Genomic DNA, 21272 nt, shown 5'->3' with positions numbered 1-21272 from the left:
GAAGCTAACTGATACACACAGTTCAAGCTCCTTGGGTTTTCCCCTTAATGCTCATTCTTTGATTAGATTTCAACTTGCCTTGCCAATTGGATCTCACCATCTACTCATCCCTCCCTCCCTCCCTTTCTCCATCTATCCATCCATCCATCCATCCATCCATCCATCCATCCATCCATCCTTTCCAATTGCTCATATAAAGGGAGAAGTGTGTACAAAGTGGAGTGTTTACATGTTGTTTCTCACCTTAATGTTCATCTTTGGGGCTCACTGGGCCCTGTGACTGTGTCTGAATGGACAAGTGAGAATGTGTTTATTATATTGAGTATTTCCAGGCAGTTGTGTAAAGTTAAAAAATAATATGCATGACATCTTGTTTATCTTTGATACAGATTTAAGAAGTTTGACTCTCTCTGTACGTGTGAGAAAGATTTGCTATTCACTCAGCCATTTCCTTTACCATCTCACAGGTTGCCCACAAATATTTCAGTTGTGTTTTTATATATTTCCTTTCAACAGCTCCTCCTAATTTCTTTAACACATTTGAAAGAGGTACTTTCTGAATTAACCAATGCAGAATTGGCTCCCAACACACACACACACACACACACACACACACACACACACACACACACACACACGGTTCCCAGCCACTGCCACCTTGTTAACAAACTCATTGTGTGCCTCTCATCCCAGGTGGCCCCCAAAAGCGGCACTCAGAAGCACCATAGACTGGGGCCTCAGTGCATCTCTTGGGTACCTGTTACACCCTCTCAGCCATGCTGGGCTCTGTGTGAGGTCTGCTCTGGTTGGCTCCCGTGACCTGTCTTGGTTGTCTCTTAGTATAGCTCTTGGCTGGGCACTCAAGACTCTTTGTGATCGGATCCATCTCCTGCCTTCAATGTCAGCCCCTTCCCGCTGAATGCCAGTTGTGAGTCTAGCATTCTGGGGAACACAGCTGTGACAGGATTCACTTTTTCCTGCTTCTGAAAAGTGCCAGGGCCATTCTGACCCCATATGCAGTTCCCACTGCCTGGCATGCCCTCCGGCTCTTTCTTGTCCAATATGTTCTTAGTCTTCTTCCAAGCCTCCTGTCACCTCCTGGTCTTTGGAGGTAGTTTTTCCATCCTCCAAACCCCTCACGTTACTTATCTGCCTCTAGCTAATGCTCTCTGTTCAGAGTTAGGAGTTTTCAGGACCTTGTGAGAACTTTCCTCCTGGGATGGTCTGGGCTAATTCACTGTCTGAACTGTCTCCTCAGGAATTGAATTGGGGTAATGTCTGGAACACTATTTCATTATGTCTGGAGACTGAGAGGGTGGGGGGCAAATCTAGGTTGTTCTGATGCCCCAACCCCCACCTCACTGCTTCTAAGCCAGGAAAAGTGCCAGGGGGACAATAATGAGGGAAGCTGATGGGCTGGGGACAGGCCCACGGGATGAAGCTGGGCTCAGTGCTTTGTCTTCAGGGGTAAGTGAGTTTCCCTTCTGTGAAACATGTGCTTTTTACCACTAACATGACCATGTGGGGAGCCAGGCTTGGTGCACAAGCAGCCAGAGACTGGGGTGTGTGTGTGGGGGGGGAGGGCAGGGAGGTGTGTCAGTTAAAGCCCAGTGTGCATGTTCACAGCACCAGTTTACAGTAGGAAAGGAACACGGGATTCACTGGGCAGCCTTCCTGTGATGTAAGTGGTCTGATTCTCATTCTAGAAAAGCACTCTGGGAAACAGAGGCATGCAGAAGTGACAAAGGTGTCCCAGAATGGCAGTACTTCTGTCTTCACCTGGTGGGTGTGAAAATGATAAGCATAAAGGAACTGAAGCCCTCTGAGTCCCACACACCAAATGGCATTTTGATTAGGGCCCGGCAGCCACACATGCTCCATACATTTCCTGGGAGCCTCCCAGGCCTCAGAGCAGCCCCCTCACATGGTGACTGGCAAGGTGACTTGGGGCTTAGAGGGTCGTGGCTGAAATGATGCCACCTTCCCAGGGGTGCTCTCTGCCCTCTTGGGGCTGTCAGGAAATGCTGGCATGAGGTCTGTCTTGAGCTGGGACTGGGGAGTTACCTTCATGTGCAGAAGACTGAGACAAGGCCAGGGCCACAGATGGAGATGACATGGCAGGTCCCAGAACTCCAGGAACTCAGCACAGGCGAGAGGTGGGCAGTAAGGGCTGAGAGAGGGAAGGAGACTCAGAGGAACTGGCCCTGGGGTGGGGGCAGCTCCGAGTGTGTTTGTGTATATGTGGAAGTGTGTGTGAGCATGTACGTTAGTGTGTGAGCATGTACGTTAGTGTGTGTATCAGAGTATGTGTATGTGTGTGAGAGTGTATGTATGTGTGAGTATACATCAGAATGAGAATGTATATGTGAGACTTTATATATGTCAGAGTGTGTATGTGTGTAAGTATATGTGTGCGTGTTGAGGGTGTATGTGAATTAGGGTGAGTGTCTGTGTATGAGAGTGTGTATATGAGAGTGTGAGTAAGTATATAGATAAATGTGCGATTTTCAAGCATGCATGCAGAAGACACAATTTGAGAAAGGCAGCATTTTCTTGGGTCTAGAAACACCCATTTTCATCACCATCATAATTATTAATTATTTACTCATTTATTTTGAGATGGGACTCTCCCTCCACTGTCCAGGCTATCTCTGAATTGATGGCACAGGCTATCCTCTGGCTAGAGCGGCTTAGTGGCTGGGATCGCCAGTGAGTAACCGTGTGTGTTAGCAGAGTCTAGAAAGAACATAAAAGTGCACACAAGAAGCCAGGTGTGGTGGGGCACGCCTTTGATCCCAGCACTCGGGAGGCAGAGGCAGGCGGAGCTCTGTGAGTTCGAGGCCAGCCTGGGCTACAGAGTGAGTTCCAGAAAAGCCAGGGCTGTTGTTACACAGAGAAACCCTGTCTCAAAAACAAAACAAAAGAAAACAAAACAAAAGCCAGGAGAGACTGTGAAGGAGCCATCAATCAATAAGACTAGCTTAGAGCCCCTGGGCCAATGTGGAGAGCCTCCAAGTCACAGAGAAGGGTGTACCCATGCCTCCATGGAGGGGATGGGTAGCCACATCAGGGGTGGAAGATTCCCTTTCACCACCCTCTTTTGAGGACCTTCCCAGACTTCTCATCCTGCATGTCGTCTACTCAAAACCCAGTAGACACATGATTTGTCATGAGGAAAAGGGAAGGGGCGGGGCATGCCAGGCAGAAGGGACAGCATGTCGGAATGGAAGTAGGTGACCAGGTCGCCGCATTAAGGAAGGGAGGTAGAGTTGGAAAGGGCTCTAGGTTAGGGAGAGGGCTACTTTGTAAGAAGTCCACTGCCTCCGAGCTCCTAAACCCCAAGGCCACCATCTTTCCCTCCATGAGGCTCACAGCCTCATGAGGGCATGTGTGTGATTGTACCATGCTCCCCCAAGGCTTCCCTTTCGTTAGAGTAGAAATAATACTGCCTGCCTTGCTTTCGAGACCTAGCTCCTGCCAGTCTTCCCAGCTGATCGTCAGGAGGAAAATGCAGCTGAGCATGGAGTGCTCAGATGTTTAGACTTCTCACAGCAACATGGTGCTGCAGCAGCTACACGCAACTGCAGACAGGCTGTGCAGCCTGACAGACTACTTGAACAAGGACTTGAAACAAGCCCTGCTCTTTCTCATTATGCAGCGGCTGGACAAATGATACAGGACTTGACATTTAACCCAAAAATAGAGTTGAGGTTTAAAAAAGAAAAAGGAGAATATAGATATGAGGTAGATCACTGAATCTACCCTCAGAAAAAAGAGAAACAAATAATAGGATAAATGGGTACATCATTGAATCTACACTAAAAAGAAAAAGGGAAAATATAAAAATGAAAACAGGTAGATTACTGAAGTTATTATGAAAAGAAAAAAGAGAATATGGATATGATCAGATAAAAAGGTCAATTATTGGATCTACATTTAAAAAGGAACTACTTGTTTTACATAGGATAAGTAACAAAATTTTTTTTGTGAGTTTATCAAATGTTACTGGACTGGACATTGTTATATATAATGGAGTTTTTCCGCCTGAATCTGTCAAATGTTAATGGACCAGACATCATTAACGTAATCTTGACTGTGTATATTGTATATACTTATTGGATATGATTTTTCTTGTATTAGTTATAAGCTTTTTTAAATTTTAGACAAAAACAGAGGACATGTGGGGGTATTGTGTTCCCTACAATATTGTGCACCCTAATAAACTTATCTGGGGTCAGAGAACAGACAGCCACTAGAACAAAGCCAAAAATGGTGGCTAGAAAATGGGTCAGAACAAGCCATAGCAGAAGTTGGGTGGTCGTGGTGCACGCCTTTAATCCCAGCACTTGGGAGGTAGAGCTAGGTGGATCTCTGAGTTCAAGGCCACATTAGAAACAGCCAAGCATGGTGACATATGCCTTTAATCCCAGAAACCCAGTCTTTAGTCTCAGGGAATGACGGCAGAAAGCAGAAAGATATACAAGGTGTGAAGACCAGAAACTAGAAGCATTTTAGCTAGTTAAGCATTTGGCTGGTTAAACATTCAGGCTTTGGAGCAGTACAGTTTAGCTGAGACCCATTGGGATGAGGACATAGAAGCTTGCAGTCTGAGGAAACAAGACCAGCTGAGGAACTGGCGAGGTGAGGAAAATGTGGCTTGTTCTGCTTCTCTGATCTTCCAGCATTCGCCCCAATAACTGGCCTCAGGTTTGATTTCATTAATAAGACTTTTAAGATTGCTACTACAAGGTGCCTTTGACAGTTCACTGAATAAGTTCAAGGCCATCCAGGGAGCAGATAACACACATAATGCCAGGTCTCCCTGAGTAGTCAGTGAGGCTTATCCCCTGGGAACTATTTTAGACCAGAGTGTTTACCTCGTGGCTGGCCTGGGGCTACACACTTTTATATTTAATCTTTGCACAATTTTGTCAGGTGAGAGATTTTTATTCTTCTCACTTTACAAAGGCAGGCCCAGAGTCTCAAAACCGGGAAGAGGAAAAGTCAGGATTTAAGCCCAGATCTGTCTGCCTCCACAGCCCCTATTCTTAGCTACTCTGCATTTAGCTTTTCAGCAGACAAAGGCTGCTTGGCCCGACTGCCTGTGTTTGCATCTCAGGCTTCTTCCTTCCTGAAAATCATGGCCACAGGAGTCTTTCATGTCTTTGGTGATGAGATCGGCAGCGGCTTCCTCATATGTAGTGGGCGGGACATTTGGTCTTAACCTTCGCTGCAGGAAGACATCTGGTGGGGGCTGTTGCTTAGTGGGAAGGCCTAGCCTTACGGGAGCTTTCTCTCCCCTTCTGTTTCTTCTGGCCACAAGAGCCTAAACCCAGAGAGGGCTTTTGCTTGTCCTCATGCCTCCTTGCTCCAAACATTGTCCCCCCCTTCCCCAAGCGGGCTGAAAGGTGAGCATATCTGAATGTCACCTGGAATCTGGGGCAAAGGTCTGTAGTTGTGCCCTTGGCCCAGGTAGGTAAGAGCCTTTCTGCCTCTCAGCCAGGTTCCCGTCAGCCCAGAGCAGGGTGCTGGGGTCACAGAGGCCTCTCGAGTATGATGGATGGATCCTAGAGAGAGAAGGTGACTTGGATTCGAAGTCTGGATGGTGACCATTCCCATGTGTCAGTCAGCTACCACAGGCCAGACACATACAGGTGGTAACACATCTACAGCTGGGATGAATGTGAGTGCTACCTGATGGGTAGGACACTGAGGCTCAGAGAGAGCAAGCCACTTGTCTAAAGGCACACAGCTGGTGAGGCCACTGGCAGAGCTTTGAACAAGGTTTAGGTCGGAGTCTGAGCCTCCATGGCCTCCCAAGTGCATCCGTGGGCAGCTCAGCCTCCACGTCTCCTTTTTCAGTGACATCTGCTTGGCATCTGACAGTAGTGCATGGAGGTGGCTGAGCCATACCTGGGGACGAGTTCCCTTAGTTTTTTGTTTGTCTGAGAAAGTTACTATTTCTGCTTCGCTTTTTCCCCCCACTTGGGCTGAAATTTGCGTTAAGTCACTGTTTCAGAGCCCAGCAGCTTTCAGGACCTTTATGATGTTGTACAACTTTCCCCTTGACTGGCTTCCTGTAAGGAGGCCTTAGCCCTGTTGGTCCCCTCCTCGGCCCCTGGTGACCACTGGTCTGGTTTCTGTCCACAGACTTGTCTGCTCTGTGTACGGCCAATCAGGAAGTGGGTCCCCGAGTGTTTGTGCTACTCTGCTCTTGCCCAGCCTTCAAACACCTCACTGTTCAGAGAACTGCTCGGGGAAATGCTTTGATGTTACCCTTAATTCTCTGCCCTTCCTTCATCAGCAGCACCCAACCACCACCCTTGTGTCCTGCCTCCGACATCCATATCCTTCTTCTCTTCTCTCTCTGTCGTCACCGCTGCCACCAACTCTGCATTACTCTGCAGGTACAGATGCCTTACCTCAGCACAGCATCAGTTCTGAAGAGGGGCTACCCAACCCCCAGCCGCTGTCACGACCACCCCACCTAGCCTTCTGCACAGCACATTCTTCATGCCTTAATTTTTTTTGAGATACAATCTCATGGCCAAGTTGACCTTGAACTCACTGTGTAGGGGAGAATGACCTTGAATTCTTGATTCTCCTGCCTCAGCCTCCGGCCTATTCCTGCCTGGCTTATTCCCCTACTTGTTGCCACACCCTGTTGGAGCATGAGCTCTGGCTAGTGTAAGATCTAAGAGCCCCTTTATCTTGCTCCCTGACAGACAATAGGAGATCAAGGACTGTTAGCTGGAGTGGTCAAATATAATCTGAATGACCATCATCACATAGTAATACTCCATTATCGGGCACTTTGAAGTGCGAGGCAACAGTCTAGCTCCTTTTACACACGCTGTCTCATTTCATCTCCTCGGCAGCTCCGTAGCTACTGCTCATATCTATTTTATAAACTAGGCATTGCAACATCTTGGTCAAAGTATACCATGCAGGTGTGGGGAAGGCCCAATGAAAGAATGTATCAACAGGGCTAGACGGAGCCAAGGCAAACTTCTGCCTTGGTTCTCAAGGAAGTAAAGCTGAAGAGTCTCTGCTTTGGCAGAGAAGCCCAAATCCCTGCCACCCTGGGGACAAAAGCTTCAGGGCAGGAGCTGGGGTGAGGAGGGTACAAATTTGGATTCCCAGGCTAAGTCCTGGTGTGACTCTGGTTTTTTGGGTTATAGCCAACAAGTTTCATACCCTTAGTTTTCTGGGCAGAAAAATGAATAGACAGGCTTAGCACAACTTGAGTTTCTCCATACTCTATATGCAAGAGAAGGAGGGAGGGAAGGAGGGAGAGAGGGAAGGAGGGAGAGAGGGAGGGAAGGAGGAGGAGGAAGGAAGGAAGGAAGGAAGAAGGGAGGAAGGGAGGAGGGAGAGAGGGGGAGGAAGGAAGGAAGGAAAGGAGGGAGGGAGGGAGGAAGGGAGGAAGGAAGGAAGGAAGAAATTATGTGTCTTTCAAATAACAAAATGGGAGAGCTCTGGGTAGAATCCAAACACAGCCATCCCCTAGCATCCAAGAATGCCCTTTTACAACACCCCCAAGAGCCAGCTATCTTGGTCTCCTTACATACTTCCACTGACAAGAGCTTTCTTACAAAACTTTTTTCCAATAAGTCATTTAGCAACATGGTCAGGACCTTACACACTTCCTGTTGAAAACCATATTCCCAGGACAGGGGGAGGGGGAGGGGGAGGAAGCATTGCACTTGATGCACATCCCACAGAAAGGACGACGAGGATGCGTCCAGATGGCTGAGGTCTGGTTATAAGCAGTCACTTGCAGTTTGTGGTTTCCTCTCTTGTATTTCTGATCTGGAACTTTGTGTGCATGAATGTGAGTTTTTTGTAGGTCTGTGAAAGGCTCTACGTCCTCCTTTATAGGTGGCTCTACCGAGCTCTGTCTCTCAGGTCTTTACATCTCTCTTCCACACAGCCTTCAGGTCTGCCACATGGATGCTTCCCTTCAGCCCCGCCATCATCTCAGCCATCACCACCACCCTAGTCATTATTACCATCACCTCTGCCGCCATGGACCCAGGGACCAAGTCTCTCCTGCTCTGGTCTCTGCCCAAGCTCATTCCTTGAAGGCTTTGTCCTTCCAGCAGGGTGCATACAGATCAGTGGTACAGGAAAAATCCTTGTAGTCAGCTGGGTCATTTTAGAGGTATCAGAAGCAAACAGCTAACCCTTGCCAAGAACATTCTCCCTGCTGGTTATCTTAGCCTTCCCCCAGCCTCTCCACACCCATTACCTCAACCAGAGGCCTATAGGAGCACTGTGGACTGTAGACAGGGATACCAGTGTCACCCCACTTTGCAATGTGATACAGAGAAACCAGGTACCTTGATGGAAGCCATATAGCTGGTTATAGCTATCAGGAGCCTTCCCTCTTGGAATTCAACTCCTTAGAGTTCATCCTGTCTCCTCTCCATTTCCCAAGCCTCACTCACCCCATCATAATCTTTGCAAAATTTACAAAATATCATGTCTATATGTTTAATCTGCCATTTACCCTTGAATGGGTTGAATTTTTGCAAAAGAAATTTTCTGATCATTATCTACATGGATAGGCTTACTCTCCCACACGTAGGTCACCCTAACAATAAATGCAAAGCACAGCCAATGTTGTTGAAGCCTCAGAGGCCAGTCCAGAGGGTAACTGGTCTGCCTTTGAAAGGCGGTGGAGAGTGGGGATGGTAGCACGTGACAGGTGTTTTCTCTATGTTCAGAGGAAGATTTATAAGACACCTGGGCATTTGTTGTACATATGTCACTGGTGACCCGAATCTATCTTGGGTGAGCCCCCAGGGCTGCCTGTTCTGCACCAGAGGAATTATCTCACCCTCCCCAGAGAGCCAACACTATGTAGTGGGAAGGCCTGATCTGTGTCAGATATTGGCTTAGCAATGTCTCCATTGTGTTGCTGGGGAAATTGTTGACCTCTCTGAGACCGTGTTTCCATCTGTAAGTAGTATATCACAACACACTGCTGAGAGCAAGAATATGGAGGTCAGGGCTGTGTAAGGAACACTGAGGCTCCCCTACAGATGGCATGCCTCATGGTTACTGTCTGGTTCTCTCTTACAGACGCTTATTTGAAGTCCCACCTTGTCTGAGGATGAAGGCAGCCAAGGTCACCAGATGGAGAGAGGCAGAGCGAGACTAAAACAAATCCATCTCAAACAGCCTGTGGACTAGGAACCAGGCCAGGCAGGCTGGATGGGCCCATGCTTGGATTGGGTGGTAGAGAATGGCTGTGAAGGGGAGAGATCAGAGAGGAAGGGGAGCCCGTGCTGGAAGGTGTCACTTTGGTACTCTGTTTCATGGCAGCCCCCTAATGGTGGCATTAACAGTGAGGGAGAGGGGTAAGGCCAAGTGGGAGGGGGAGACCATTGCAGAGCAAAAAATCCATCCTGGAGGCAAGGTATAGTGAAACTCGGAATGCATAATACATGGAGGAAAGTTTCCGAGACACCAGGTTAAGGGAGATTTGTAAGATTCCACTCTATTGAGGAGATCAACCCACACAGGGCTCATAAGCCTGATAAGCCCTTGGTGGTTCTTCTGAAAACAATCCATGTTCTCAGAGGCCTCTGGTCACACCAGAGGTCAGAAACATTGTGACAGGCTGTACCCGGACAGGGTTTGGCAAAGCAAGCCTAGACAAGATTTTTGTAGCCCTCCTGTGGCAGGTCTTTGGCCAGTGGCACACTGGGAACTGAGCTCCTTTGTGAACAGTGTAGACTCTCAAAGAATCTCAGTGGTCTCAGGGAAGTCATGGGGTGAGGGAGAAGAAGGGATGCCAGAGGTAAGGGCAAGGCTCATGGGATCTGTGCATCATCTAATTCTGGTCAGAGGACAAGAATAGTATCACTGAGTGTGCAGGAATCTCTGTCCAGTATTCCACATGGACAGACAGACTACCTTTCCTTGATTACCTCCAAAGACAGTGCTATTGCCCCCAGCCCCTTCAGTGACAAGATTTCCCTCAATTTACTAATTTTTGTGTGCAAAAAGTAAGCGAGTGGCTACACATAGTTTAGTCTACTCGAGTGTTATTGGGTTTAACAATATTGTACTTTTTAAAATGCCCACTTTTATAATCAGGAGATATAATGGGAAATCTAGATCTCTAGTTAGAGTTTGTTTCTGACTTGCTGTGGCTTGGCTTTGTAATTTTTTTAGTTTGCAAGGACCCAAAACACACACTTTTAGAACAGACCTCAAGAAATCTCATGAGGTGGGCCTCACTTGTTAAGACGGGCTTTGTGCTGGACAGTGTCTGCCCAGCTGGAAGATGAGGGAAGCATCCTGAGCGTGTCTACAGGAGGCTGGACTCTTCTGTGGCATTCTCTAGGTTAGAAGTACTAACCCCATTTCCAGTTGTCAGAGAGGAAAGATGGCTGGAAAACAATCCAGCGCCACATCCCTACTGGCCAGCTGTGGGATCTGTCCTCAGGCTGTGGTCACTTGGAGCAGATCTACCAGGCAGGGATGTCAGCTGCCTGGTCTCTGAGAGGCTGGAGTTTGTCATTTTGAGGTAACAGCTCCCTTAGTTTGTGAAAATGAGGCTGCTTAGAAAGTCTCCACCCAATTAGATAATCACGACATCTTCAAGGTTCTGCGGCTCTGGCCGAGAGCAGAAGAGACTGATTCCCCTGGTGGAGTGCTAATGCCTTTTGGAAATGTTAAGAGGGTTCTGTTAGGGATGCTTGGGTCTTGTTTGAACACAGTCGTGGCCCTGAAGCAGAGGAGTCAGTCAGAAAACTTGGAGATAGGTTAGTTATTCTAACAAGAAATTAAGTTCCTTCTGTAATTCTATTGGCTGTAGCAATGGAAAGGTAACAAGTGCTCATCAAATAGAAATAAAGTCCGAATTCATAGTAGGAAATTGTTCTGATAAAGTGGTGCCAGGGATGGAACATAAGCCCTCAGGAATACTTGACAAGAACTCTTCTTTGAACTTCTCTACACTGGCCCCTGATTTGATTTATTTTAAAATACTTAAATTTAAAAGAAATACAAATTTATTTAAAAATACTCACATGAGCAAATGAGGCTCATGACTTGGATGTCACGTGGACAGCAGACGTTGATGAAGCGAACACTACAGCATCTGAGAAGGGTGCCAGGGCTTTCTGAGTGTGGCTCTCAAGTGTATGCAATAAGAAGGCAGACGTGGTGCAGCCTCCCTGGAGAAGGCTATACAGACAGTCCAGGGGGGAGTCCAGCCTCAGTTTCCCTCACTGGAGAAAGGCTCATCTCCTCTGCTTCCCCATCCCCACCATAGATGGTTTTGCCCACAGCCTTGTTGCCTCCTTCTGAACCTATCCCGGACACATTGCATATGTACTCCGCTTCAGTAACCTCACAGCTTTCTCCGGCTGGACCACAGCCTTCTTCCCACTCTATTTCTTTCTCAGTGAGCCTCAGGCCCCAGATGCAGACAATATCTTTCTGGTAGTTGCTGGGGGCTCCAGTCACAGAGCTGGGAGTGCCCAGGAAGTCAGGTGTCTAGGACAGAATCATGCTCTCTTGGGCGGGATCTGGGTAGACCAGGTGTGGGCAATTTGGGGGCAGTGGCTTTGTTTCCGCTTCCATCTTTCCTTCTGAAAAGTGATGAGATCATCCTGACCTCAGAAGGTGTTAGGAGATTTCTTGGTTAAGGGTTAAGAGCAAGACTTCCCTGCACCTGCACCTTCTCTCTGGCTGCTCAGCTCTCCCTGTCTCACACCTGTCATCTAGAAGAATAGAAGTGTGACATCATCTGTCCCAGTCAGTGTTCTATTGCTGTGAGGAGACATCATCACTACGGCAACTCTTAGAAGAGAAAGCATTTAACTGGGGCTGGCTTACAGTTTCAGAGGTTTACTTCATTATCATCATTGGTGGGGAGCATGGTGGGAACATGGTGGGGAGCAGGAACAGGCCATGACAGTACACAGACAGACATGGTGCTAAAGAAGTAGCTGAACATTTGGATCTACAGGCAGCAGGAAGAAAGAACTACTGGGCCTGGCTTGGGCTTTAGAAACCTCAAAACCTGCCTCCAGTGACACACTTCCTCCAACAAAGCCACACCTACTCTATCTAGCATGACCACACCTCCTAATCCATGTCAAATAGTGCCACTACCTGATGACAAAGCATTCAAATAGATGTGCCTGTGGGGGCCCTTCTTATTCAAACCATCACATCATCTGACTTGTGAGGGGTCGGGGACAACTGTATCTCAAGCCCTAGTATCTCCAAACTCACACCAGTGCACCAGTGCTGTGGGTTGCTGACATCCAAGCCCAATCGCTGGCCCAGATGAGGGCCTGCTTTTCTCTAACTTCCTGCCTGCATGCTTTGTTGTTGCTTCTCTGGGATCTCATCCTGTCCTCTCCCTTAGCAGCTCTCTTATCCTTCCCACTCCTGGTCTCCCTAGTTCCCGCACCAGAGGGCCGGAAAGCATGCCTCTGGCTTTGATGCCTGACTTTCTGGACACACAGTCCTAGTGTTCTGTGCACTTGACATTGGCTCGAATGTCGGAAGTGATTTTGATGCTCAGAACTTGAGCAGTTGAGTCCATGCCTTCACTGTCACATACTGGAAACTGTAAATAATAAGGGGGAAATGCTTGTAGTTAGAGTTTAAAAAACTCATCAGGATTCAAATAATGGGTAATGATCTATGAACTTCTATCAATGTGAAGCAGGGGAGAACACCACAAAATACTAATGCTTAGAAAGATAAGATTGTAATAACTTTTCTTGGGCGGGGTTATTGATTCAATTATTAATTTCTTTCTCATTGAGAGTTAATGCTAGCAAATAAAAATAAATGTGTGTAATATAGGATACCATATACATGTTCCCCTTTGGGATAAAAATATAAATATATATAAAATATAATGAAAATTTAAATAAAATACAGTGAATCCTTTTATCTGTAGTGTTTTCTCCTCTGTAATCATCCACAGCCTGAAAATATTAAAGAGAAATCCAAGAAGTAAACAATTCTTAGGTTTTAGTTGCCTGGCACTTCAGGGATGGTGGTGTACACTTATAATCCCAGGATTTGGAGGCCTTGGGCAGGAGAATTGCAAGTTTGAGGCCATGCTGGATTAGCTAGCTTGTCTCAAAACCAAATAACAGAAAAATGACATGATGTTCTGAGTTTCATCATGAAACCTCATCTGTCCTGCCCAGGAGCAATTCTAATCCTTTTGTAGAGTCCACGGAGGCTGTGTGTGGGCCGTGTACCTTACCATCCACTTTGTATGCTGGAACAGGTAGTACCATGGTCAGGGGTGGCCACTAAGCAGCTATGGGTCACTTTGGTCCCAGAGCCACCTATCACATTTTTCAAAAGAAGCTAGAATGCTGGATGTGAATTCAAATCTTTTGGCTTTAAAACAAGATGCCTTGATTTCCAGTGAATTCTCCTTTAACAATGTTGGCTCACACGCCTCGATTGCAGGACTCAGAGAAATCAAGCTGGAATTACTCTGGAAGCTTCCTCCCCGCTGTGTTAGCTCTCAGTGTTGGAAGGGACTGTGCAGGCCACAGAGGCAGGGTTGTCATCAACATCCTTTCAGCTGTGGACCCTTCATACAACAGTATAACCAGTCAGGCAAGCTGAGTAGTTCACTGGTGCAGTAGAAGCAAGGCTGTTACGAGGGTAACTAACAGACTCTTGATTAGATTAGACGCCTGCTCTGCTGGAGGCAATTCACTTCTGCTAGTATAAACCCACCCAAAGCCTGTGGTTGGGGAAGGCCTAGGCCCCAATGAAGAAGCAATTGCTTTATCTTGATAAATGGACATGAAGTGCCCATCCAAATGCCTCTGCACGGCTATGTTCATGTCCATATGACAAGTACTGCTGTCAACTTTGGTCAGAGAAATTTCTTTTTAAAAGTGACTGACAGTGACTACAGAGACTCATAACATAAATACTGAGAATAAACAACTGATAAATGTCCAACCATCGAGGAGACCTTTCTACCACCCCAAGGCTCAGGGCACATCTTGGAAGAAAGGGCCAAAAGGATGCAAGAGCCCAAGGAAGGGGATGGGAAGAGTGGGAGGGGTGTGGAGCACTGAGCCAGGCATGGGCATTGAACTCTTGAACTCACAGCAGATGTACTTATTGACACAAGACAGCGCCCATTGACAGTCTGTCATGGAAGGGGCTCACAGGGCTCCACATCTCCCAGAATCCACACACAGTTGATGTCACTTGGTAGGAAGGATCAGTTTCTTCAGTGGTATAGCCACTACTAAGCTTCCCACATAAACAAACTCTTACCCATATTCCTATAAATAACCCCAGTGAAAACCCCTGGGAGATATATATATATATATATATATATATATATATATATATATATATATATACACGCACAGGCACGAGCACACTTACACATACACCAAAACATGAATGTGAAAGCACAAAAAGGCCTAGTCAGAAAGAGGGAAGGGATTAGCGGAGTGGGAATGGGACCAGAGAGGGGAAATGAGTGTGTGTGACTATAATTAAAATACAGCATGCACATGCATGGAAAAGTCATAATAAAACCCATTGTTATGCATAATTAATATCTGCTAGTAAAACATGAAACATTTGGCTCATTCAAACAAACAAACATCTTGTGGGCTGTGTGAAAGTCCCCCTGGACATGTGATCTCTGCACATCTTCCTGTGTCCTGCAGAGTCTGGAAGGCTCCCTGGCTGACATGTCCCTTTTCTAAAAGCCTTTCAGAGGTCATTATTGCTCGAGAGTTTCACTTTGGATTGGGACCAGACTCATTGGCAGTAGTTTGGGGGAGACTGACGTTTTCCTCTCCTAGAGTAGCAAGATAACATATGTTTCTCTCTGGGCGTAGGAGCTGAGGCGAGAGATGCCTGACTCCAGCCATAGGCTTTTTCCTGGGTAATGAGTATTTTTGTTTCTGGAAACAACCCATAGTAGTTCTGCAGCTGGGCCTCCTGCTCTTGGCTGTGATGAGGCCTCAGTTTCCCCCACACCTTCCCACCACACTGTCTGTTCTTCAAGTTCCCAGAAGGCTTCAATCATCCTTTGTTCTCTGCATTCTCCTTCCTGTTTCTCTCGTCCAGATGCCTGGGTCTGAACTACCCTATCTGGCTTCCATCATGCTCCATCTCCAAAACTCTGGAATGTTGTGTTCAGATGCCAGCTCTCATCAGTCTGGGTCTCTTTCCGTGACCCTGGGAACCTGCCCTGTCCCAGGTGCTGTTGCTCTCCATTCCCATTCCTTCCTTTACTTTTAACCTCCACCCCCCACCATGGGATTTCACCTCCTGAGCAGCTTCTGAATCCATTCCCTTCTCTGGCTGTGGTGTCTGGCCCTCATTGCAGGCCAGGGCATCTTCAGTGGGTACCAGGCCTGTGCCCTCCTCCAGCCTACCTTCCTCTTTGCTGCCTGGAAGAATGGCATTTTGGAAAATACTAACCTGATTACTTCTGTGGGAGCCTAGACTCCCATGTAGCTCCCACAACCTACTTGGCAGTGAAGGGTCGAAGCCCTTTGGACTTCTGTATGACCCTTCCTACTCCACATCCAGTGGATACCAGATGAAGCCCAGCTGTTCTAATTGCCCTAAGAATGCCCGGAAGCTCTGCAGCCCTGTGCCCTGGACCTCCTCTGTTTCCACCTGGAGTACCCAGCACTCCTTGCACCCCCATCACCTCAAGCAGTTTTGGAAGTCTTTGGAGATGACTTCCTCTGAAGAGTGGGTGTTTGAGTCTACAAGGGTGAGTGCCACACATGACCAAAGGGCTGCACTGTCCCTTGGCATCACCATCACTGTCTTCCCCTGCCAAACAGGCATCCTTGGGCAGGTGCCACACTCACCCGACTCTGTCTTCTGTGAAGTGCGCAGGGCTGGACACATGGCAACCTTGGAGAGTTTCCTGAATGCCTCAATGAAAGAATGGCTAGCGCTGATGCTGGGGTGGTGGTGGTGGTGTGATGGTGGTGGCGGTGGTGGTGGTGGTGGTGGTGGTTGGATGTTTGGAGACCATTCTATCAGAAGTGGGCAATTTTAGGGTTGCCAATGACCACAGCATTCATTTTTTTTTCTGGAGCTAGAAGTACATATGATCACCCCTGCTGCTTTTTTTTTTTTTTTTTTTTTTGAGGCTGGAAACCAGGCGAAAGGCCCAAAATATGCTCTAGGAGAATACTTCCATGAGTCTGGTAGCAATTTGCTATTCTGCTTGCTCCAATCCATGACCAACGTGGGCCTAGCTGGCTTTCCCTCCTTGTGGCCAGGCCCACACCCTCCTCACTATATTGTCAAATAAGGATTGAGTTGGAAAACCCCTCTGAAATCAGCAGCGACAGGCCCCTGTGGTTTTTTTTTTTTTTTCAGATTAGTCTCGTGAGACCCAGAGAGCAAAGATCTACTTGCCCAGGATCACAGAGAGGGAGGAAATGAGTGTTCACACCTGAAGCAGTTCATCAAGATTTTATCAGGTAGGAAAGAATGATCAAAGGAAAGTTTGAGATGCACTAGGGACTCTGGGCTAGCCTGGAGGTTGAAGCGCCGGGGATGGCCTCTATGGGGCTAGCCCCAGAGCAACATGGGTAGAGGAACCTGCACCAAGGGCGACCCAGAAAGAGGAAACATGCAGTGACTGGAGGGTGAATTTTCGTTTTCAGGCTGGCAGAGAGAGGGGAGACACAGGCAAGGTCAGGGGCTGCCTGGTGGACAGACATCTGTGGAGCTTGCAGTGTGGTCTAAGAAAGAGTGATGTGAGAAGGTTTATCTGAATGTTTGGACAGATTCTGAATGGCAGGCACAAACGGATTCAGGGGAACTCAAATCAATGCACATTTTTGCTCCCACATACACACCTCACAAAAAGTATGTGTTTTTCCAAAAGGCCCGTACCCAAGTGCTCACAGCAACACTACTCAAAACAGCCTAAAAGTGGAAGCAACCCAACTTCCCATCAACTGGTAAATAGAAGGTGGCGCCTATACAATGGAATATTAGCCAGTTCTAAAAAAGGCATGCAGTACTGATGCATGTTCCATCAGGATGGACCATGAGAACATTTCACAAGTTAGAAGAAGCCAGTCACAAAAGGTCACATGTTGTGAAAGTATTTATCTGAGATGTCCAGAACAGAAGGTCTATACTATATTAAGTCCTTGACTTATACTGTTTAAATGGGTGTATTATATAGTATAAAATTTTAGACTTAAAAAAAAGACCACCTTGGTTTCTGGAGGCATGGAGTGGAAGTGTGGGAGCCAGGCAGACACTGGATGGGAGAGGCCAGCACGCAAGGGGCACTTAGTGTCTATCTGCGGACATCTTGCACATGCTGATGTTTAGGAGAGATCACTTCCACCTGGGGGCAGGGTCATTCTTTGCTAAAGGGCTGGGGGTGCACTGTGGACTATTCAGCAGTGTCCCTGGTCTCTACAGCTAGATGCCAGAGCATCCCTCCTGACATTGTGATATTCAAAAACATGCAGTTGCTGAAAAGGTCCCCTGGAGTGCAAAGCTGTCCTCAGTCAAGCACTGCCTTCCTTGCTGGTGACTCTTGCAGAATCATTTGAGTATCTCACCCTGAGGTCCCCAGTTCCCCAAGTTCCCCAGCCTAGGCCCCCAGGATACTGTTGCCATTCTGTCTGTGCTTTCCCTGTAGAGAAGGTGCCATATGTTGGGTCTCTGGAATCCAGCTTACTTGTGGTCTCTCAGGAGCAATTTTATAACCTGTGTGGGCCAGGGCATCACTTCTCATAGGGCTGTGGATGGTTACTTAGGTATTGGAGAACACATAGAGTGTCAAGTGCTGTTGGCATTAGTAATGACAGTTCCTTCTGTCACTGACAAGAAACATTCCTACTAGGTTTGTGCAGAGACTAGCGAGAAAAGGCAGGGTATGTAGGTCCCATAGTCTCCATCTTCAGGGGTCCCTGGGGAGGTGCACACCCATACGTATGAAGCACAGAAGAGCCACACATGCCAGTCTACGGACTTTGAACCTATTTTGGAACAGGGAGGTGACATTCTCAGACCTGTATTATCTAACTCACAGTGAGATAGAGGGTATGTGAGAACTGGGGATGGATGGGGGTCAGATAGAAGATAGGAAACAAAAAGATGGCAACAACTCAATCTGGCAAACTCTGCTTCTAGGGATACTGTCTACAGAGGACTGGGGAGCCACAGAGGTCTGTGTGCTGATTACTGAAGTGGGTGCTCCTTGCATACAGTCAGAAAAGTCCAAGGAACAACGCACGCCAATCCTGCTACCCTGAGCAAACCTTGTTAACTGTCTTTTGATTCCCCTCACCCTCTTCCCTAAGCTTTTCTCACAAATCTGGGGCCATGTCGTACCTGTATCTGCAATGGCTGTTTTCATCCATTTAAAACTCTCTGCTTTTAGTCAAAACATGTCAGCTCCTATTGTCAGACATTTAGACACTCTGATTTTTGATGATTATCTTGAGGATTGATAGAATCCTTGTTCTCATCCCCATCACTTCATGTGGATGTACTGTTGTTTTAAAACATTTCCGGCAAGGAACCTTTTTGGCCTGCCAAGACCCTTACCCCATTAGTAGAGATTTCCCCCCTCCCCCAAGGGATGAGCTAAATCCTTCAAATTGCAGCTTAATCCTGCTTCTACTTCCTTGAGGCGTTGGTGGACCACAGCTGGCTTTGCTTTCCCCATGGACATGACAGCTGTGTGTGTGTGTGGGGTGGGGGGGGGGCTCCAGATCTTCTGGAGATAGTGTCTCGAAAAGGGGTGTTTGCCAGATTGTATCTGTCACCAGATTTTTGTCTTCTGTCTTGTCCCTTCAATTCTGATGTATCCTTCATTTCATTTCAGCTGGATAATACAGATCTGAGTTAACGCAGTTAGTGCAAATTAGTTCTTAGTCCAGGACAGGGGGACTGGGCCTGCTTCAGAACCCAGGGGAGCTATCTAGGCTGACACTAAAGGGGAGGAGGCTGACTGGAACAGGGTGGTACAGTGTGGAAAGGAGCCGGCTGCACAGGCCAGTCAGCCTGGTTTCAGCTTTCTGTGGGACTCTGAGTAGTGACCTTCCTTGCTTCCTGACCCCTAAAGGCAATGCTTGGTAAGGGACTCTCACTTAGAGTCATCAGTCACCTCCAGTAAGTGTGGAACTATTCTTCCCACTACACGCGCGGAACAAGCAGGAACCACAGCTGATCGGGGGGTACATGCTGGATGCCAGTCCCCGTGCCTTGCATTTCATGGTCATATTTTATGGTCAGGGCCAGCATAGTACCAGCAGCATCACCCTGTAGTCAAAATGAGTGTTGCTCAGGAGGCCAAGGCCAGAGGTCACTTCCCCTACCAGACAACAGCTCCCAGATGTCCTAGATGGAGGAGTCCCTCCCAGTCTAGAGCAGGGGAGGCTCCTCGGTACCCTTTATAGGGCAGCACCCAGGAGGATGTAGGTAAGGCGGCCTGTTCTTGGGAAACTAAAGAGCCTCCTTCTCGTTGGCGGCTCCAGACTCTCCACTGGTGCTCGGTGATCCGAAAGTCTCTCCAAGCTCCCACACATAGATCAGCGGGGAGCCACGCAACCGCCCAGACCGAGGGACAAGGCAAGCCTTTAGGTGCTGGTAGACTTTCAAATCCACCCTAGAGGGTGGGGGGCGTGTGAGGCTGCCCCGACACCCTTTGCTCGGCAGGATAGGACGGCAAACCGAGCTCTTAATGCCCCTTTGTGGTGGGTATGACCCTTGAGGGTTACCGGGAGAAAACTGAGGTAGAGGCGCCAGCTCAAGGTCAGGTGCTGTTTGCAGCGCAGCCTGAAGTCGAACTGGGCACGGGGTCACAATGCACCCCGAGAATTCTGGAGCAGGCAACCAAAGCGGCCACGCCACAGCCCGGTCATCTCACCACCCGCCCGCCGTCCCCATCCCGAGGAGACGTCTCCCGGGAGGCGGCGGAAATCTTACCTGCTGCTGCTGCTGCTGCGCGCTGCCAGCACCCGGTGGCTCAGGTCCGCGCGCCTGCACTGGCTAGGGCAGGATGGAGCTGTTGGCGTGCGCCTAACACCCACTTCCTCGTCCCCGCCCCCAGCTCGCTCCTCCTTATTCTGAAAGCCGCTCCTTCCCTCAGCATTTTCTCCCACATTCATCCCCCTCCTCTCCCCTCTTTTTCCTCCTCTCTCCCTCCTGCCCTGTTTTGCTCCCCCCTCCTTCTCTCTCTCTCTCTCTCTCTCTCTCTCTCTCTCTCTCTCTCTCTCTCAATGCCCCCTTTCCGTCTCTGGACACTTTCTCCCTTGTCTCTGTCCTTCTTTTCACAGGGTCACCTATCAGTCCCGCCCCCCTCCGTCCCCCCCCCCGCCCCCTCCCACAATGGCTTCCTCCTGCCCTTCCAGCCCATCTCTGTGCACCTTAATGGTGTGAAAGGGGATGGCCAGCCATGGCCTACTCTGGCTTGAGAACTCCAAGGCAGAAATCAGACTAATCCTTCACCTAAGTTCCCAGGACCTGACCGCTCCAAGCTTGCAAAGTGAGAGAAGAAGCAATTTCGGGAGAAAATCTTGGAGGATCCTGGGACCTGGAAAGGCAGAGGTCTGAGAACTGAAATGGGTTCTGGTGGAGAGAGTAGGGAGGGAGTGGAACCTTGCGGGTGGGCAAACAAAGCCTGTCCAGACAGGAAGTCCCATCTCCCAGATGTGGAGCCACTGCTGCCTAAGGTGGACCGACAGCCAGGCAGTGGAATGTGACTGAAATCCCCGCAGACCTGAACCTCTTACTTCCATTGGCCAAACTTCTGCAGAACACTCCCTTACACGGCAGATCCCCAAAAACCCAGGACAGCTCAGCTGACCACCTGCCCTCCTCTGCTGGGCTGCTGCCCCAGTGCCTAGCAGCCACCCTGCCTGCCTGCATCCCTCTACTGAGGTCCTGTGGTAAGCACTGGGCAAGTGTCTCCATTAGTAAGTCCACTTCCTTCTCTGTGACCCTAAGGGTCCTACTCACCTCAGAAAGGCATGGGCAGCAAAGGAGGAAGCCTTGGCCAGGGCAGTAGAAGGGAAGCAGGCTAAGTTTTGCAGATCTTCTGCTCACTAGGGGTATATTTCCAAGTCCTCTTGGGCCAAACAGTCTATCTCCAAAGTGGTTTTCTGGATGCTTCTCTTGTTGGCTTGTCCAGTTTATCTGTAAAAAAGTGCAAGTTGGATCATGTATCTCCTAGGCTTCCAACCTGCCCACACTTCCTGGTGTAGTCACTTTCAAATCCAGGCTTCTCCTGTTCC

The 21272-nt window shown here is 48.4% G+C and overlaps 1 protein-coding gene across 3 annotated transcripts in view; it reads right to left on the bottom strand.

Annotated features, from left to right (window-relative positions):
- Positions 1-20039, bottom strand: part of Hrh2 (histamine receptor H2) — a 48214-nt gene extending 28175 nt beyond the window's left edge. For all 3 annotated transcript variants that reach the window (XR_004945004.1, XR_004945005.1, XM_036188134.1), the window contains exon 1: positions 19966-20039. The gene's annotated coding sequence lies outside the window, so the exon portion shown is untranslated. The remainder of the gene's footprint in view (positions 1-19965) is intronic.
- Between the last annotated feature and the right edge of the window lie 1233 nt (positions 20040-21272).

Source organism: Onychomys torridus, chromosome 5 (genome assembly GCF_903995425.1).
Source record: "Onychomys torridus chromosome 5, mOncTor1.1, whole genome shotgun sequence".
Lineage (NCBI taxonomy): Eukaryota > Metazoa > Chordata > Mammalia > Rodentia > Cricetidae > Onychomys > Onychomys torridus.
This window is presented reverse-complemented; position numbering and strand designations above follow the sequence as displayed.